General features: G+C 51.0%; 1 protein-coding gene across 1 annotated transcript in view; it reads left to right on the top strand.

Moving 5' to 3' along the window:
- Nucleotides 1–5,327: 5,327 nt before the first annotated feature.
- SV2A (synaptic vesicle glycoprotein 2A) overlaps nt 5,328–18,396 on the top strand; it is a 60,402-nt gene continuing 47,333 nt past the window's right edge. Inside the window, exon 1 of the mRNA XM_073322870.2 lies at nt 5,328–5,433. The gene's annotated coding sequence lies outside the window, so the exon portion shown is untranslated. The remainder of the gene's footprint in view (nt 5,434–18,396) is intronic.

The raw sequence follows: 18,396 nt of genomic DNA, 5'->3' as shown, positions 1-18,396 counted from the left end.
TATCCCCATATGGAAGGGGAATAAGGTACACTGGTATAAGGCACCTTTGTATCAGTGTAGCTGCATCCACACTAGAGGCTGCATTGCTAAAAATTATACCCCTACATTTACATCGGTGCAAAATCTATGTGTGGGCCAGGCCAGTAAGAGTGGCTTTTTTCGGTTTAGTTTATATTTGGGGAGGGGTTTAAGCTAAACTAAAACAGTGTTTCCATCAAGGTTACACCAGCATAACCAACCTGTATAACTAGCTTGGTGTAATTTGGAAAACTTTCTAATAGAAGTATCATCATCATCGAGACAAATTGCAAAGGGATGTAGCCTTCTTGCAGATCAAACACCATCCGGATCGATCTCCAGCTAGGTCCTTCAGGTGGTCTGACTGGATGGTCAATGTATGTCCGTCACTGGCGATCTTATCATGCCTCCAAAGCTTTTAGTGTCCCTGTGATCTCCAGCTGCGTAGCGGCATTCCTGGGCACACATGCTTTGTAATGCGTTTGGTCTTCCATCCTGATAATACTGAGAAAGCTGCCGAAACTGAACTACAGCGGCAGCTGCTGGGTTCAGCTTTGGATGTTCTTGTTGCAGATCTTGTCCTGCCACTGACTGTGGAGAGGCTGATGAAGACGGCAAGAATCATAAACAGCCACCTGGTGTTCTTCAGCCTTGCTCAGCACCCGCGTTTCAGTGCCGTGCCATCGAGCGGCTATACCTGCGGTTCTGTAGATCCACAGCTTCCTAGCAAACCTGATGTCACGGCGTCCCCACAAAGGCTGATGAATAGCCCAGAACGGGGCAGCAACTGGTGCTATACGAACATCCGCATCCTTTGTGCATCCTCTCCCACTCTGACATTGCCCAGGTATTTGGCTGTTGTCACCTGCTCCATGTCCCATCCAGACAGGTTAATGCTGAGCTGTTTATACTCTAGAGCTCCCATGGTAAAGGCCGGGGACTTACTTTTACCTGGATTAATAACCAGACTGATGCATCCTGTTTCTTGCCTGACCAGGTGGGCCATTGGCTGCAGCGACCCACCAATGTGAGCCAACAAGACCATGTCATCAGCGTGTTCGAGATCTCGCTGCAGCTTTCCATTCTGTTATCGAGCTCTTCTGTCAACAAAGCTATCTGCCAAGTCACTGCCTCAGATCCGGCAGGCTTGCTTGATGCCCTGAATCAATGGTCTGACAGAAGCCTATAGAAAGTGCTCATGAAAGTCAACCATCTTCTGCAAAAATAAGCCCCAAGCTGTATAGCACGAATGGTGTCTCGGTACTGAGGCACAGTGCTAATCTATATGGACATTTTTGTGCTGTGGGTGAATCTCTCCTAAGGACAAGGGCTGATCTATGTTACCTAATTATACCAATAGATTATACAGCCCTTCCCCGGTGACATCCACTGAACTTCTGGTACTGGATTAAGTGTGCCCACATGGGCGAGTGGGTTAATGCCAGTGTAACAATGTCCGTTTAAATTCAAACCATAGGTTATACCAGAGAAAAGGTTCCCGTCTCGATGCGGCCTTAAGCTGAGACTCCTCAAATCCATTTCACTTGTGGTCAAAGCTGGGATTTGAACCCAGGGCTGGGGAAGCCATTGCACCAGCCGTCTACCCTATCTCTTCCCACCTGCTTGCACAATTATGCTTCACCGGAGGCCATGTCACCTGCACGGCTGTCACACTGACGGGCAGCAGAGTCTCTGCAGAGACAGTTGTTGAACTGTCAATCATTCGCCAGGCGCTGCAGAGTTGACCTGCTGAGACTGCAGCCATGTGTTCAGGAGTCCTCCAAACTGGCCTTGATGCTGCAGTCTGAGCAGGGTGGATGTGAGTGGCCAGGCAGAGGCGCTGGGATAGTTACCTGCTGCGGTGAACTGACCTTGCTGGTCAGTTTCACCTGCCCCATTTCCCTGGGCTCCCAGGAAGATCGTTCAGTTCAACAGGAAGTCAGTCTCTGGCTTCAGCCCTGCATGAGAACCAAGGCCTTTTTTTTCAGAGGTGGATTTCGCAGCCTGCATAGATCCTGGATGATGTCACACTCCTCCTCTGTGGGGACTGATGGGCCCGCCTTTCCCTGCAGCTCATGCCTAGCTGCACTGCAAGCTTCCTCTTGCACTGCCCCATGTGTGCCCTTCCCCCCCCCGAAATGCAGGCACCAGAGGGGAGTCTGGTCTCTGGGTGGCTGATTCTCCTTGGCGTCTCTACTGAGGGCACTAGCTGAGCTGGCATTTGCAGCAGGAACAGACGCAATGTCTCTCCTGGCTTTGTACCCTGGGGAGGGGCCCTGACTCAGGAAAGCACTTAAGTGTGTGCTAAACTTTAAGCATATGCTTAAGTCCCCCTGGCTTCAGTGAGACTCGCACATGCTTTAGTGCTGTCCAGACTAGAGATATTTTTGTGAGTTGGGTCTCCGCTGGCCAAAGCACATAAGCCATCAGCCCTGGAGTCGTAGTGGCAAGGTGTCCTCTGCTCTGGAATGGCCCAAGTCACAGGGTCAGATTCTTCATTGTCCTGGGTTTTTGAGAGGTAGGATGACATAGTGGTTAGGGCACTAGCCTGGACCGAGGAGAGCTAGGTTCAATTCTCTGCTCTGCCACAGACTCCCTGTATGACCTTGGGCAAGTCACTTAGTCGCTCCGTGCCTTAGTTTCCCCCATCTTTACAATGGGGCTAACAGCACAACTGTAACTCACAGGGGGGTGGCAAGGATAAATTCATCAAAGATTGCGAGGTGCTCAGATACCACGGTAATGGGGGACAGATAAGGACTTTAAATAAATAAACAAACACCTCTTGGGAAGTCTATATGATACATCCCCATTCTGATGCAGTTGCACTTTGCACAGAGGTGAATAACTGTGTCAGGCCAGGGCAATGGAAAATTGGGCCCGATGCGTATGGCTATTCAAAGGCCCCACTCCGTGCTCAGCCCTTTGGATGAGGTTGGTTGGAGTTTGGTTGGCGAAGGTTTGTACAGAGGCCGGTGGAAGTGTCCTTTGTCTGCCATTGGCTCGGGGCGTTCGTTGTTAACCGTTGCTTGTTGTTTGATTATCTTGGCGGGAAAGGCATGTGACCCACGGAGTAGGACACCGCCCAGTGGCTCAGCAGACCTGGATGCTAGTCCCAGCGCTGCCACTGATCAGCTGGGTGACCTTGGGCAAGTCCCCTTCCCCTCTTGTCTATGTCAATGAGACCCCGATCTTGGGGAGTGGGTGGGTGGGAGGGGCATGCTTTGAGTGCTAACATAATACAAACAATATATGTATTTGAAGGAAACTTGATGACTGTTTTATAAATCTACCTAAACAAGGTGTGACTGCTTAGAAAGATCCTCTGAGTTCATGGCTCTTGGGTTTTGAGTAAAGATTGTTTCTTTTAAGCTTGTACAAAGGAGTCAGCCTGGACAGAGGGCTGGGGAAGGTTCTAGGCAGGAGCGGAGCAAGAGATACGGGGGAGCTTCAGGGATGATACCGTTTTACTTATTAAAGTTCCTTGTTCAGTGTTGGAAGAAAGTGTATCTCCCTCTGATGCTTTGTTACCTGAGGCTTGGGATCCAAATAAGATAATTTAAGGAGCTGGCTACTGCCTGCACCACTGCCCTCCCCTGTACATAATTGGAACTGCTTAGCTGTGTGTCATTGGCCCTATACTGCATACAACTAACGGTGATTCTCCTTTAGCTCAAGTGGCAAGGCCCTACACATTTGGCACAGGAGGATTAGAATTCTATCCTTGCTGTTTCTGTGAAGTCCTGAACGGTATCATGGCAGTAACAGTGAAGTCCTCTGTAACCACAGGTTTTTTACAATATTATTTCAGGTTTCAGAGTAGCAGCCGTGTTAGTCTGTATTCGCAAAAAGAAAAGGAGTACTTGTGGCACCTTAGAGACTAACCAATTTATTTGAGCATAAGCTTTTGTGAGCTACAGCTCACTTCATCGGATGCATTCACTGGACTCTTTGCTGTAAACTTTCCCCCGCTTAAAAAACCAACCAACCGAAAAAAAAAACCCCCAAACCCAACCCACTTCCTCCTCTCCAAGGGAAATGAAACACCATAACGAAGAAACTTTGGTGGCTGATTGAAAGGTAAGCCCTACTAATGCCCTGGAAGTTGGAAGGTTGTGGCACTGTTGCAGACCGCAGTTGATCTTCCAAGCCCACTGTGCACCCTGCATTACTCAGGGTTTGTCTCCGCAGCGGGAACTCCAGCGGCAGAGATCCCCATCGTGTCAACTATTCTGCAGCGGCTGAAGGTTTTTTTTCCAGCTCTGTAGGAACTGCCCCTCCCCCAGCGGTGGCACCAAGGTCAACGGAAGGATTATTCCATTGACTCGGCCACCTCTACCCCAGAGGTTAGGTTGGCACAGCTGCAGCGCTCAGGTTGCCTTTTTTGCACCGCAAAGCGATGGAGCTCTGTCAGTCTAAAATGTTTAGTGTGGGCCAGGCCTTAGGCGGTGGCTGTGTGCAGCTCATGCACAGAGGAAGGATAATCCCGCAGTTAGGATGCTAACCTAGGATCTACAAGACTTGGCTTCAATTCCCTGCTTCACTACAGACTCTCTGAGTGACCTTGGGCAAGTCAATTAATCTTTCCGTGCCTCAGTTCTCCATCCTACCTCACTGGAGCGTGGTGAGGATAAAATAACTCCAAGACCGAGCCGCTCGAATACCCCCAGTAACGGGGGCCAGAGAATCTAGATAGTTTAACTCTGCTGTATTGAGATGTGTAATTCAAATGGCTAACATCAAGGATTTGGGTTTGTTTGGTTTTCCTCCCCCCCCACACAAAAAAGCCACTGATTCCTGTTTGAAAAATCACATTTAAATGCAGCGTGCTGTGTCTCTGCGGTTGTGATGGGTTGGGGGGGAAGAGGGAGGGCGAAAAATTGCGATAGGTGACTGCGAGCATCTCCGAGCAAAAACAAACACAAACACAAAGTATCTTTCTGCTGCTGCCATTCCTCCCAGCAAAGCTGTCCAGGGGCAGCTATCAGATGAAACTGACTAATAATACACCATCAGTCAGTCTCACCTCCTTCAGTGCATTTCAGTGAAGCAGGTTAAACTGAAATCTCGTCCCTGACGGAGGCAACCTGATCTTGCAGAACATTCCCACATGGATGGGTAACCGGCTGGGGGAGGCATTCTCTTTTTTTTTCCTGGTTCATTAAAAAAAAAAGACAACCCCTCCTCCTTCTCTGTTTCATTTTCTATAGCAGCCGGTCCTGCCACCACCCTTCCCTGGGCTGTTACAATGGACTCTCCCAATGTTCAGTGTGTGTGTAGAAGGCTGTGATGCTAATGCTCGTTCTGGTACCCATGAGCTATTTCCTTCCTGTATCCCTGCCAGAGCATCCTTCATAATATCACGCGAGACAGATACTTAAAGAGGGCTGTGGCAGAGCGGAGTATAGACCACAGGTAAGGAGGAAAACAAATGTCTTTGTAAAAACAAGGTGCTTTAATTAGTATAATTGGATACATAGTTGTTGATGTAGAAAGGTTTTTTGGGTTTTTTCCCCCCTCCCCCTTTGGTGTAGCCATTTTGTCCTGAAAAACCTTGCCTCTAGGTTTTGTCTGTCTTTTTATTTGTGTATGAGTGTTAATAGCGTCCGGTCATCTCACTTGCCCCGGTTATTCCAGCTATCCTACAGCTTGGAATCTATGCAGATAGATCTTTGGTAGGTTGGGTGATAGGCATCTCATTGGAGGGATGGTTATTTATATCGATGAAACCCACGCGTCTTGAACAGGGGAAGAAATCTGTACCGGATTTGGGAGCGAGTGTATGTGTTGGAAAATGACCTTGGGGACTGTAGATTTAAAAACTCTCATTATCTATTGTCGCCATGGTTTTTGTTGGTCTATGAGGAGGTCTCTAAAAGAACAGAGAATGCCTTCCCCAATGAAGCGAAATCACTTGTTAACTCAAGTCCCAACCCTTTCCAATCCAACCAAACAAATCGTCTTTGGCACATTTGGGATTTATAAGTGTGTGTTTAACTAAACCACTCTTTTAAACCCAGGAGTAAGTACTGTATTGATCAACAGCTCTGATCAAAGAAATGGCAAAAGGAAATGGGTTCAAAAATAAATAACCTTGTCTGGAAACTGCTGATAGTGTTTATTTGCTGAGATGCTCAGCTTAAATCTTGGTACAGATTTTAAATAGCAGCAATGTATTTATATGCGTAGGAGGGTATTTTGGGGGATTCCAACTTTGACGATGAAATGTCTGCTTGTAGATTCTCTTAAAATCAAAACTAGCTCTGGGTTTAAACAGCTTCAATCCTTCATAAACTGCCTTGACACAGCTGCTAAGAATTATGGCTTAGATTATGGCTTTAAAAACCATCATTTCTACCAGGGAGGAGAAGAGCCTATGACCTTGTTCCGATAGATCTAATTACATCTAGATTTCCCCTTCTCCCTTGTCGAGTCCCTAAGTGTACAGCTGCGTCGCAGTAAATATAACTGCCTTGACATGGCTTTAGTGAATATTGAAAGGAAAAAAGGGACTGGTGAGGAGACTGGAGATGGTGTTAGCTGGGTGAGAATGACCTTGTCATAAAGAAGCGGGTCACATTGTTTTCTTCAAGGACGCTAATTTGTTTATTTAAAACTTAGCACCTTTCGTCCCTTCTCGTATTATTTGAGCCCGCATAAAGGAACTTGGATGGGGTTGTTCAGAGAGGGGGAATGGGCATAGGAGGTAATTTGTGTTCGTTAAAAGCACATTGCGTCGTTCATTCAGAAATGAGCTGTTGCCAGCTCTTAGAATCATAGAATATCAGGGTTGGAAGCAGGGCTAACTCCAGGCATCAGCTTTCCAAGCAGGTGCTTGGAGCGGCATTCAAAATGGGGCGGCAATTCGGCGGCAGCCCCGCTGCTCTTCCCGCCGCCGCGGCTTTTGGGCAATTCGGCGGCAACTGCTTGGGGCGGCAAAATTGGTAGAGCTGCCCCTGGTTGGAAGGAACCTCAGGAGGTCATCTAGTCCAACCCCCTGCTCAAAGCAGGACCAATCCCCAGCTAAATCATCCTAGCCAAGGCTTTCTCAAGCTGGGCCTTAAAAACCTCTAAGGATGGAGATTCCACCACCTCCCTAGGTAACCCATTCCAGAGCTTCACCACCCTCCTAGTGAAATAGTTCTCCTAATATCCTACCTAGATCTCCCCCACTGCATCTTGAGACCATTGCTCCTTGTTCTGTCATCTGCCACCACTGAGAACAGCCGAATTCCATCCTCTTTGTAACCCCCCTTCAGGTAGTTGAAGGCTGCTGTCAAATCCCCCCTCATTCTTCTCTTCTGCAGATTTACATTTTTAATAGCTTTTTCGAGTCGGTTTGTGTGAACGTGATCTACCTAGGGTGTGCAGGGATACGTACAATGTGTACGGATGTGACTGTGGCTCGCACACAGAGAATGCAGAGTCAGCACTATCTATTTTTGACTCCCTAGTTTGCATTTAAATCCTGCCTTCTCTCTCACACTCACGCACACACAATCTCTCAGAAGATGCATTATCCCAGCTGTCTGCTTTGTAGGAGCCTGATCCACACACGCACTGGCCCTGCTCTGCAAAATCCCACTGGCCTAGGTCAAGTAACAATTCATCCCCTGCCCTTTAGGTGAGTGAATTACATAGAATCATAGAATATCAGGGTTGGAAGGGACCTCAGGAGGTCATCTAGTCCAACCCCCTGCTCAAAGCAGGACCAATCCCCAACTAAATCATCCCAGCCAGGGCTTTGTCAAGCCTGACCTTAAAAATATCTAAGGAAGGAGAGGTTTCAGAGTAACAGCCGTGTTAGTCTGTATTCGCAAAAAGAAAAGGAGTACTTGTGGCACCTTAGAGACTAACCAATTTATTTGAGCATGAGCTCATGCTCAAATAAATTGGTTAGTCTCTAAGGTGCCACAAGTACTCCTTTTCTTTTTAAGGAAGGAGATTCCACCACCTCCTAGGTAACACTTTCCAGTGTTTCACCACCCTCCTAGTGAAAAAGTTTTCCCTAATATCCAACCTAAACCTCCCCCACTGCAACTTGGTTACCCTTGGTTTCTCCATCCTTCTTGGAAGGGTGGGCAAGTAGATTGCATGGCTGGACGTATAGGTGATGTGGTCAGGCTGCGCTGCTTGCTCCCACATCCAGGGGTGACGGGAGGTGCAGCCATTATTATTTTAGAAGGGCTAATTTTAACTTGAAATCATGCCCCCCCACTCTCTGACACACAGTACATAAATGGCCAGGTCTGTTTCATCCTGCTTGACTTACACTTTTATTCGTGCATTTTTTTCTCTCCCCTTTCCTCCCACCCCATCTCTCTCTCTCACACACACACACACTGTTCTCAGGTGTGTTTGTGCTGCCGAAGATAAAAATAGTCTTTCTGGGGGAAGTGGCTGGCTGGCTGAGAGACTTGGCTGGCTGGCTGAGGGATGCGTTCCTGAATGTATCTTCCCTATTTCCTCCTGAGATCTCACCTTCAAACACATCCCGTGCCAGTGGAGCTGTACCCGTTCATGCCAAGTGGCCCAGGCTGGTTTCTTCATCCTGGCTTGGCTCCCGTTGGCATCAGCAAGAGGTAGGCATGTGTATTGGGCTGGAGCGTTTGACCACTGCTCTGGCAGTGGTTTGATCAGGCCCTGAAGGGAAAGGAGAGTGGGGCAGTGGTTAGAACAGAGTCCTGGGAGTCTCTCTAGCTTTGCCATGATGCTGGGCAAGTCACGCCCTTCTGTGCCTCGGTTTCCTCTTCTGTAAAATGTGGACAGTGACCCCACCCTCACAAGGGGCATTGCGGCCTGAATTCGTTGGTGATTGTAAAGTGTTATGAGCCCCTCAGAGGGAAGTGGCTGGACGGGGCAAAGAACTGCTGTGGCCATTTCTGTAGCATGTCTCCTCCCACTGCCACCGAGTCCCTGCAATCACTCTGGTCCCAGCTTTGTCACTGGGGGTGATCTAAGTGTTTCCTTGGCTGCAGGGGGGATCCTCGGTGAAATCCGTTTGTACGCGTCTCCCTGTCAGACGCATCCCTGCCTAGCGACCCTCTGTAGGGGGCATTCTGCACCCCTCGCTTTCCAGTAGCCTCTGCCAGCAGGCCCTGCAGATCCAGTTACCAGCCTGCTCAGCTGTAGGAAACAAGCAGGCCTGCCTGTGAGACCTGGGGGAAGAGCCCGGCTTAGTTCTGTTCTCTGCAGTCCCTCACAAGCCTGACCTGCCAGCACTGCCCGAAGGGGAACATCATTTGCAATGAATGAGCTGAAGCTTGTGAAGATCTGGGCATTTGCTCGTCTTCCAACCTGCCCTGCACCCCGCCCCCCCAGCAATTCGAGGCACAAACGCTCCGCTCTCTCTAGCTGCCGGCCTGGATTCTGCCGATATTCATTGCTCCTTCAACCTTTTCTGGAAACATCTCCCTGAAAGTGACCGTGAATTAGTATCCTGCCACACACTGGCCTGTCTGTCATCTCCGCAGGGGTCTCAGCACAGCAGGGCGGGATCTGGTCTTCCCGTCCTGCAAACATTTTTGGAGAGGTCGAAAAAAATGTCCCTTGCCAAATCAGGATGAAAAGTCCATCTTGAAAACTTGCGCAAACTGACAGCTTGCAAAAAAAAAAAAAAATCTGGCTTGGGTCAACTGCCACATTTTCATTGTGGTTTTGACCATTGTTACCCCCCTATGCTTTAGCGTTCATTTCAAAACAAAAAAGCTGTTTGTCCAGAAAACGGGAATTTTTCATGTAGAAAAGGTTGAAACTCCCCCCGCCCCGCCCCGCCCCCGCACACACACACACGCTGCCCCTTTCCAAACCGAAACGTTTCTGCTGGAAAAATTGGCATTTTGCTGACAACAACAACGACAAAAAATTAACTGGAAAATTCCCAGCCTGCTCTGGGTTTTTTGGGACTGGCAATGCAGTGGGTGCCCAGATGCATTTCAGAGCCCAGGTCAGGGGCGAGGCTGGGTCACCAGGCAGGGTGCTCTGCTAGAAGAACGAGATGGCGCTGCGACCCCTCTAGGAAAGGCTCTTTGCCAGCACCGCTCCCCCACTGCCTGTCTTATCCACCTGGTAAATGGCCTATATTTTTGCTTGGCTAGGGACAATTTTTATTGCCAACCAGGGCAAAAGGCAGGAGGGCCAGTAGCTGGGCTGGGATGCTTTTGGCTGCCTAAGCAGAGCCCTGCGTGGATACAAAATTGCGGATTGGATGTGGATGCCAAACATGGTTTGTGGATATCTGCAGATTTGCAGGGCTCTGTGCATAAGAGCACTGCCCCTCACTGGGGGGGTTGGGATGAAGCACCTGGAATGGCCATGTCCTTTTCCCTGTGTTAGTCAGCATGGGTGCAGCTTAGGCAGAACTGATCCTATCTAGGTTCGTATCCCATGCCCACCACCGTGGTCTCTGGGTGCCACACACCCAGGTCTCCCAAGGCGGAGTTGGTGTAGATGCTGAGAGCTGGGGAGTAAGGTTGCCAGCCCTCCAGGACTATGTCCTGTGATGAAACCTCCAGGAATATGTCCAATCAAAATTGGCAACCTTAGTGGACGGTGAGCCCTCAGCAGCCCAGCTGCTGTGTCCGGACCAGTCAGTTTCATCCCTGAGCAGCGAAGGGAGCAGGGTATCATGGGGACCTTTATTTAACTGTTTCCTCCATTGCCCTGCACCTCGGGCACCAGTGGAAGCTGGATGTGGGAACACGGCCGCTCTGACCTGGCGATGGCAGACACCCCTCGGCACTGGTGTAAATGGATGCAGGGCATCAGCCCAGTGTGGCTCCGTAAACTTACTCATACCTGGCCCGCAGTGGCAGCAGGGTTGAACCCAGGCCCTCTGGATTTAATGGCACGGGCCACTCCGGCCTGAGCTCAAAGGCCCCTCTCCAGTGTCTCAAGGCTGTAGCAGGCTCTTTGTGGCCCAGGCACCCACCAGAAGGGGACAGGTGGGCGAACCACGCAGTGGCCACAAAATGGTGCCAGGCCAGGCTGTGTGTTATGGGACAGCTGGGCTCAGTTGCTATGCATGCGGGTCACTGCTGGCAGGAGGTGTGTCCCGAGGGCTTGTTCATTTTGTCATGTTTCTGACAGAAAACCCCTCGCCCTCCCGCCAGCCCTCATGTTACTGCGCCTTATGGGGCAGCCCCTTCCACAGGCTGGAGGGGCTGGCGTGATCAGACCATGTGCTGGGGGATGGGCAAGGTGGGGTGACTTTCTCTGTCATGAGGGCAGGGAGTTCTATGGGGGACAGGACCGGGCAGGGGCAGGGAGCTGTGCCTGTGGATCCAGGGCTCCCAGCTTCACAGCTGCCCCATGGCTCAGGGGCTTGGATAGCCCAGGAAGGTCTGTTCTCTCTAGGTTTGACACAACATGAGGGACAACTTACTGGCTGCCCCACTGAATCCATGGGAAGCTGGGTGCTGGGGAACCTGAGAGATGCTGCAAGCTGGCTGCATCACTCAGGGGGACACGGACCCCCTCACTTCCATAAGGCCACTGACTCACTGACCAGGAGGACTAGGCAAGTCCCCTAAAGCAGCTACTGGCCGCGCAATGTGGAAGGGTTAATGCAGCCTCAGGGTTCGGATTAGCTCTGTGACAATCATAGAATCATAGAATACAAGGGTTGGAAGGGACCTCAGGAGGTCATCTAGTCCAACCCCCTGCTCAAAGCAGGACCAATCCCCATTTTTTGCCCCAGATCCCTAAATGGCCCCCTCAAGGATTGAACTCACAACCCTGGGTTTAGCAGGCCAATGCTCAAACCACTGAGCTATCCCTCCCCCCACAAGCAGCCCTTCTTGTGAGCCCAGGGCCTCAAGGGCTCCAAGGTGGCAAAAGCACCATTAAGTCGTGAGCTGGGTTAGGGTCCGGTGAGTCTGTGATCTGTGTTTGCTCCAGGGGCTAGACGGCGATGGCAAAATGCCAGGCTTCCTCTGCTCCGGCTGGTCTCTTGCTCTGGCATCCTTCTCCTAGAGACTTGGGTTTGTAACTGGGGATCGGCTTATGGGTTTGTTGGCCTTCACGCCCCTCCTCGTGGATGTCTCTGTTTCCTATAGCATGACTGGCAGCTTCCTTTAGGAAAAGTGGTGGGATGGCAGGGAGCGGGGCCCTGCAGGGCAGGGTTGGGGTGCTCTGGCACAGCTGGGTGGGTGGGTGGATGGGCCTCCAGGTTGGGATTGAGGGGCAGCGGCAGAGCTGGGGAGCAGGAGGGGGCCCAGAGCTGGCCTGGCTGAGGGCTTGTGGGTTGGGATTCGGGGGGGGGAGCCCAGGTGTGGAACATTAGAGGGGGCTGCAGGTTGGGACTGAGGAGCATTGCAGGGCTCTGCTGCTAGGGAGAGGCCCCTGTGATTCCCAGTATCCTTTAAGAAGCATAGGAAATGAATACCCAGAAATGTGCTTTTAAATGAGGTTCAGCTTGGGAAACAAAGCCAGGCCGGCCTCTTCTCTCTCTCCCCCCGGCCTCCGCCCCGTGCCAGGCTGCAACTGGGCCTGCGACCCTGCTGAGCGCTTCCTGCCATGCCCGGAACTGCTGCAAACCCGGGCCCAGCTGGGTGCATGTGGGGAGAACTAAAGACAATCCCCCCATGAGCATCAGTGGCGGCAGTCATGTCCGCATGAGTGAGATCAGCATCCGCCCAGAGTAGCGCTCTGAGCTGCAGATGTCCTGCCTCTTGAAGATGGTTGCCACCAACCATCTGCCCGTGTGTGGGTCTGGCGGGGCCGTTCTCCCACTGCAGAGTCCAGATCTGCCCCCCACCTCCGCCCCCGGCAAAGGAACGGACCAGAACTGAGCCGAGGGCAATGCCAGCTGGCCCTGGGGGAAGCTCCCTGCTAGGGAGAGCTGTTTGGCTGTGAATTCATGCTGCCAGGGTAGCGGCACATGACTCCTTGGGGAACACAAGCACTGCCAGACTGGCTCCGACCCCAGGTCTGCCTAGCTCAGTGGCTGACAGAGGAAGGGGTAAGAATCCCACAGTAGCAGAGGTGGGATAATCTACCCTCCCAGCCCATGGGTCTCACCCTCATCTGGAATAGGTAACAGTGGGCTCCAGCCCTGAAGCGTGCGCTTCTCGAGAGGTCTGCGCAGCACCCAACAGGGCCCTGGTCTCAGGTGGTGGGGACCTCCAGGTACTGCTGGAATGCCCCTGATAATCCTCCCTCTCCCTCTCCTTCTCCCTCTCTCAACAGTATCTAGGGCACTTGCGGCTTGGGTGAAAGATGTTCCTCCAGGAGTGCTGCTTCCGCCCCCAGGGGAGTTTGGGGGCAGGGGCTGGTTCTGGCTGGCCTGGCTCTTCAACTGGCCCTGTCTCAGAGAGAGAGGCCCTCTCTGTGTTACTGGCTTTTTGGCGAGATAGTATAGGTGTGTGGGGCGGGCTGTGGGCTGGCCAGGGCTTGGGGAGATGGTCCCCTGGGCAGGGAGCTTTCATAGTACCAGAGGGTTAGTAGGGACTGCAAGGATTTGAAGACCGCTACCACGTCCCCCTCCTTCATCTCCTCTTTTCCAAACTAAACATACCCAGTCCCTTCAGCCTTTGCTCCTTCAGCTCTAGCATTCCAGCCCCTGGACCACCTTGGTCGCTCACCTCTGGATCCTTCCCAGTTTCTCTACATCCTTTCTACACAGCGATGACCAGAATTGGATGCAGCCCTCCAGGACTTTCTCTGGTGGCCTGCTGGGGCTGAACTGGCCGCCCCCCGCTTCCCCGCAGCAGCCCCTTCCTGGTGAGGAGAGAGGGCGGCTGCGCATCCTTTAGGGCGCTGCAGGTGTCCCCTGGCAAACAGGCTGGGATCAAGGAGCTGCTGCTCCCTCGCCCGCCATGGTCTGGTGCCAGTGACAAGCGGTGTAAATAGTCACAGGGTGGGGTGGAAAACAGCCCCCTGGAGAAGGGACGTGGCTTGGCCAAGGTCAAACAGCAGGGCCCTGCTGAGTCTCAGGCCGGCGTGCTGCCCGCTAGGGAATCCTTCCTCCCCCATTAGCCATCCCTGCTGTCCGTAGCCGGGTCCTTCCCCCACCCGCTGTCCCCTCTTCTCGATGGGGTGCTCTGTTGATGCTGCCTGTGGCACAGCTTTCCCACTCCTGTAGACATCCTGCTCTGAGGTGACGGCTCGCCAGACTGGCCTGGACAGCACCAAGCCCCACTCCGCTAGGCCCCTGGGCCAGCATGAGGCTGCGAGGGAGCAGGGGGCCAGTTGCCAAGTCCCTGCTTGGAGTCTACAAGCAGGAAACGGGAACTCTTGCCCAGAAGCCATTGACAGCCTTGTTATCTGTGTGTTATCTGGTGCTCTCCGGGCTGTCACCAGGGCTCATCTCCCCGCCCTGGCCAGGTCCCTGATCCCAATCGCGCGTCGGCCTCCCTTGTTGCCGTTTTCCCTCCGACGTAGGACAGCAGGGAGTGAGGCCGGCCTGGCGGCAAACGCGCAGGCTTGAGAGGAGGGAAATCTGGGTTCAAGAAAAGGTTCTGCCCCCGACTGCCTGCGTGATGCTGGGCATGTCTCTTCATCTCGGTTCCCCCTCTGTACGATTCCTCCTCTGCCATGTGCGTGTGAGGCAGAAGAATAGAACCCAGGAGTCCGGAGTCCCTGGACCCCACTATTTCCATCGTGGTCAAGGTACAGTGACTGGGTCATTTTCCCCTGCAGGCTTTTCACAATGCTCCAGCGTCAGCTTGCTAGGGCTTCCCTGCAGGGGCTGAGCTGGGGGGCGTGTGTTGCAAATCGGTTCTCATATACCTCTTGGCCATTCATGAACTATCCCAACCCCCTTCCCCTATGGCTATTGGGCAAGGAGGGTCCTCGGGCCAGCCTAGAAATGATTAAGCCTTGCTCTCTCTGGTCTGCCTGCCGTATAATTTATAATCGGCATATTAAAGTATACAGTGGCAGGTTTATTTCCCACTAGCTTCGGCTGGCACAGAGTCGTTGGCATCTCCATTATGGCCAATTGGTCTGTGATTTGTGTGTAATAGGGTCTTTGTGCCTTGCTGGGATGTTACCGTCCTTTTGCGAAATCCACTTCTTATTCCAATGCAGGGGATCTTCTTCAAGAGGCTTGTCTCGGAAGAATGTCCCAAAGCATCTCCCAAATGTATTGGCCAAGATTCTCACAAGTAGGTAGGGTGAGCTTGAGAGGATCACAGGTCTCTGACTAAGTCACATCTTCAAAGGAAATCAATGGGAATGGGGCGTCTAAATCCCTTTGGGGATCCGGGCCCTGGCTGGTTTTGTAAATCCCATCCTTAAATCCTTATTGAAGCTGCTAAATAAGTCTCCTGATGTTTCAAGTACGGAGTCACCCAGCAGCTCCTATCTGAGGCCAAATGGGGGCTCTTGGGTCCTCAGCACTTCTTAAAATCAGGCCCCTTATTTAGAGACTTAACTGGAGATCTAAGAGCCCAACTTTCACCACCGCTCTTTGAAAAGTTTCCTCCCCCTTAATTAGAAGGCTCAGCCCTGTTAAGCGCTGTCTCTTGAGCCCTGGAATGGCTGCTTAAGGGAAATTGCACTGTAAAATATTGATACGAGCCAGGGATATTGTTTGGGGGGAACCTTGATTATTTACCACAAAAAAAAAAAAATTGTCCTCAGAGTCCTGGTTGCCTGAATCCGGGAGCAACAAACAGCAGGCAATTTCCTTGCTCAGAAATTCCCATGTCTGCCACTCCAGCGAGCACTGTGCCCAAGCATCTCTCTCTCTGCTTCCTCCCAGGATCATGCTCACAACTGCTTCTCCTGCCTCTCTGGCTCCAACACACAAGGCCTTCAAAACTGATAACTTAGCCCTTGCACTTGCAGCTAGGGAATACCAACCCCACCCCCCTTGCTCCCAAGCCCATCAAGCTCAGCTCTGACCTGCCTTGGGCAGTCCTTCCATTGTTTGTAGCTGTCTCGACTACATAAAGGGGCTTAACTGCTCCTTCCATTGATTCTGAAAGGGAGTTCTTGGAACAGCCATGGACTATGTCTGTGAGTGTCAGCTGATGGCACCTTTGAGAATAACTATATATAAATAGTGAGATCTCTCATCCCAATATTAACCTATCTGAACCGTACTTGGCTTGGGAGAGTTTCTGGATAGCTTGGGGATGATCAGAGCTAGATATGGGGATTCTTATATAGACAATATTAATAATCAATTTCCATGCTGCCACAGGTCATCCCCAGCTATGACTCGGCTTTTCCAAGCTAAGCATGATTGGGCTACATTGATCTTTGGATGGTAGATCTCCAAGCAGGACCCTGGTGGCATAGGAAGTGACACTGGTGATGCCGTAGGGGCGCTCTTCCCTTTGGTATGGAGTCAGTGGCTCAGCACGGTGCTAGGGAACTGTGCAGCTGGAGGGGCCACCTGTTTGATGCAGTGGGAGACCAAGATCCTGAGCTCTTGTGGGTGGCTAAAGCCCTGGTGATATGTTAGTGTTTATGAAGCTGACTTCTGGGGCCAGGAAGACAGGGCCTTTTACATTCTGCTGTCCTACATCTCCACTTGCAGTTGTGGTCTCATAGCATTCTTCAATTCCTGTCTCAAATGTGTGCTATGCGGCTGTTAAACAGCCCCTGTGTCCCACCCCAGGGATGTCTGCATTTCCACAGCAGATGGTTTAGAGGCCAAGGCCATTTCATAGCGAAGCAATGGGGCTGAGTTAGCATTGGCCAAGCTCCTTCTGTTTCATGGACAGAAGGTGCTGGTTAAAAGCAAAATACCAGCCAGGCTTTTCAAAAGGAGCACCCAAACACACTGGCAAGACTTGACACCTAAGAGGGGCCTTGTTTTCAGAGGACAGGGCTCAGCACTGTCTGAAAATCCGTCTCTTCCATGGTGTCATAAATTGGACCTCCAAAATTACTAATGACTTGGAATCCTGGCTTGGAGAACATGGGGATCTTTTAAAAGTTATTTATCTGTAATACCGTAACACCTAGGAGTCCCAGCCATGGGCCAGGACCCCATGGTGCTAGGCGCTGTACATGTTCATTGCTATTAGGTGTATTATGGTAGCACCTAAAGCACCAGTCCTGGATCGGGTCCCTGTTATGTTTAGACATAAGCACAGGAAAGTTAGATAAAAACCATGAATACTCTTGGTGGAAGGTTGCCCTGGGACATGACTTTATTACTTAAACTCCAGAATGGTAACACCCAGGGACCCAAAACCAGTGAGAGACAAAGCAGGCTGCTCCCTAAAGTGGAGCAGCACAACTCACCCCACCTTATTCTAAGCTGGCTCTCTGCAGAGCTGACTCTGACTGGACACTTCCCGGCTGAGCCCTCTAGCTTGCAAATTCAAATGATAGCTTGTGATTTTAACACAAATTCAATCTACCACAGAGCCCATGGTGTTAGGCTCTGTAAGGTGGGAAACTGAGGCATGAGTCCACTTAATTTAGGCTTAATCAATTTTCATCTTTATTTATACATTTTCAGACAATTGTCACTTATAGTTTCCGATCATATGTTTATGCCAGACAATAGAGAGAGAAAATGGAACAGGTGCGGACCCAAGTTCTGGGACGCTTTCCTATCCTTCCTGATGGCTGTCTCACTCTCTGGCCTCCAGGCTTTTCCTTCAGTCTCATTTCTTCCGTTTCCGGTCTGGTATTTCTCTGACTTGGGCCCTCTTTCACTTGGTTCTTCTACATTTCCACGTTAGAGTCGTTAGCTTTCCTGCAGCCACCGTTATTTAACATCACACATACCCAGTTCTCCATCGACCCACGTTTTCATGATTTGTTTTTCCATCCTCCCGTCTATGCTGTCTGTAGCAGTGTGGCTGTTTATTGTGCCCGGGGGAGTGTTTGAAAGGGTTTTACTCTTGTTAGCCCCCTCTGGCAGACCCCAGAAGTACTCCACATAGCCTTGTCAACTGCTGGAAATGGTCCACCTTGATTATCACTACAAAAGGTGTTGTTTTTTTTCTCCCCTGCTGGTAATAGCTCACCTTACCTGATAACTCTCACTACAGTGTGTATGGTAACACCCATTGTTTCATGTTCTCTGTGTATATAAAATCACCCTACTGTATTTTCCACTGCATGCATCCGATGAAGTGAGCTGTAGCTCACAAAAGCTTATGCTCAAATAAATTTGTTAGTCTCTAAAGGTGCTACAAGTACTCATAGAATCATAGAATATCAGGGTTGGAAGGGACCTCAGGAGGTCATCTAGTCCAACCCCCTGCTCAAAGCAGGACCCATCCCCAATTAAATCATCCCAGCCAGAGTTTTGTCAAGCCTGACCTTAAAAACTTCTAAGGAAGGAGATTCTACCACCTCCCTAGGTAACGCATTCCAGTGTTTCACCACCCTCCTAGTGAAAAAGTTTTTCCTAATATCCAACCTAAACCTCCCCCACTGCAACTTGAGACCATTACTCCTTGTCCT

This window comes from Lepidochelys kempii, chromosome 24, assembly GCF_965140285.1.
Source record: "Lepidochelys kempii isolate rLepKem1 chromosome 24, rLepKem1.hap1, whole genome shotgun sequence".
In the NCBI taxonomy this organism is placed as follows: domain Eukaryota; kingdom Metazoa; phylum Chordata; order Testudines; family Cheloniidae; genus Lepidochelys; species Lepidochelys kempii.
The sequence above is the reverse complement of the archived record's forward strand: the minus strand, read 5'-3'. Positions and strand labels throughout refer to the sequence as shown.